The sequence below is a fragment of the Mus pahari genome, chromosome 14 (genome assembly GCF_900095145.1).
Source record: "Mus pahari chromosome 14, PAHARI_EIJ_v1.1, whole genome shotgun sequence".
Classification (NCBI taxonomy): Eukaryota; Metazoa; Chordata; class Mammalia; order Rodentia; family Muridae; genus Mus; species Mus pahari.
The window spans coordinates 38,799,907-38,802,023 of NC_034603.1; the positions used below are offsets into that span (position 1 = coordinate 38,799,907).

General features: G+C 41.3%; 1 protein-coding gene across 2 annotated transcripts in view; it reads right to left on the reverse strand.

The window, feature by feature from the left end:
• The window catches only part of Nup88 (nucleoporin 88), a 30,960-nt gene that overhangs the window by 8,478 nt on the left and 20,365 nt on the right, over window positions 1-2,117 (reverse strand). The gene's annotated exons all lie outside the window — the stretch shown is intronic.

Here is a 2,117-nt window from a genome sequence, read left to right on the forward strand (position 1 = left end):
TTTCTCTGTGTAGCCCTGGCTGTCCTGGAACTCACACTGTAGACCAGGCTGGCCTCAAACTGAACTCAGAAATCCGCCTGCCTCTGCCTCCCAAGTGCTAGGATTAAAGGCATGAGCCACCACTACCTGGCTTGAATTCCATTTTCAAATTAGAAACAACAGACATGGGCTGGAGAGATGTCTCAGTGGTTAAGAGCACTGACTGCTCTTCCGAAGGTTTTAAGTTCAATTCCCAGCAATCACATGGTGGCTCCTAACCATCTCTAATGAAATCTAGTGCCCTCTTTCAGGGTGTCTGAAGACAGCCAGTGAACTTACATATAATAAATAAATATATCTTTTTAAAAAAAAAAAATTCAAAAAAAAGAATGGGGCTCTACACATCATATTAAGATTCTACAGCTCAGGACTCAGCAGAAAGAGGGCCATTATCCCATTGGGGCCCTCTGACGTCTGGGGTTGACTTTCTTGGATATAATCCTGTATGCTTAAAGATTTTTGTTTTAATCTCTAAGAATGAGACCTTCTAAAAGATAAATGATCATGAACCAAAAGCTGTATGCTGATGACAACCTTACAAAATCATAAACTTGGAATTTTGTTAAAAGAAACTAGTTACACATTGGGAACAATACCCAGAACAGTCCTGTAGAAATCATCATAAAGATGGAGCAAAGGAAGAAAAGAGGTAGAGGAAAAGAGGACAGAAAGAAACCAAAGGAGATACCCAAGAAACAAGCACAGCAAGAAAAGGTGGAGCCATGTCCCAAAAACACCAGTCAGCAAATCCCTTGTCCACCCTGTCTGGCCAAGTTCAAGTTATGAAAACTCCCCAAGGTGCAAGACTGAATTTACTATCACAGATGAATGGATATGCCAGTGGTTTTGTAAAAAGGTAGAAATACAACAGAGAAGTGTCTAAGTGGAAGTGGAGAAGAACATATAAGAGGGCTGTGTGTGGTGGTGCAAGCCTGTTACGCCAGCACCCCATAAAGAAAATGGAAGCCGTGAACTGACCTTAGAAAGGATTTACCAATAAACTTACTTAGAAGACATTAAGTCACACAAAAGTAAAACTTACTGCCTCTGCTAGGCAGTTTAGAGAAGACAGCCTTGGTTAACAGCTGCTGGGCAGGATGGGTCTGGTCTTCGTGGGGAGAACTTTTGAGAGTATTTTCTGTTGTAGAGCTCGCCATTTGTCCAAAACTAAATCTTGGAATTTCTGTTTCCACAAAACACGTTTAACTGTTCCAAATGTAATCTGGTGTTGTGGATCTATGAAAGTTGAAGGGGAATTTTCTGTTTGGGGCCAGTTCCCACTTATACATTAGCCAGAACCATTACATGTTATTACTAAAGCATTTTTCATTTGTTTAAAATTAAACAAAAGCCAGGCGTGGTGGTGCACGCCTTTAATCCCAGCACTTTGGAGGCAGAGGCAGGTGGATTTCTGAGTTTGAGGCCAGCCTGGTCTACAAAGTGAGGTTCAGGACAGCCAGAGATACACAAAGAAACTGTCTTGAAAAACAAACAAAAAAAAGCCAAAACAAAAAACAAACAAACACAAGGATAGCCGTGGGGCTGGCTACCCGGCTCAGCAGGTAAAGGGTAAAGGCACTTTACTTTTACCATGCAAGCCTGGTAAAAAGGTAGAGATGGAGAGCTGACTCCACACAGGTATTGTAGCATTTGTAGCCACACACTATGCACATCCCCTATCACAGTAATATATTTCTAAAGATTAAAAAACATGAAACTGTAGAAAAATCTATGCTTGCACACATCTACTGGGCATATAACTAGTGAAGTACATGCACCACCACAGTACAGGTAATGCAAAAGCCATCAGCACAGTGCTCAGCACAGTCCCACCATGAAACAATAAGCAGTTGCAAAGTAAGCTAGAACCTCCTTTACACCTAGAACCTATGCTACTTTAGCCTCAAGTGCCTGTGACTACGAGTACATACTACCGTGTTCACCTCTCTTCAATTCCTACTGCTACTTACAAATATTTATGTCTTTGCTTAAGATCTCTTTGAAAATTATATTTATAGTGTATGCATCCAAGTGTGTGTGTGTGTGTGTGTGTGTGTGTGTGTGTGTGTGTGTGTGTG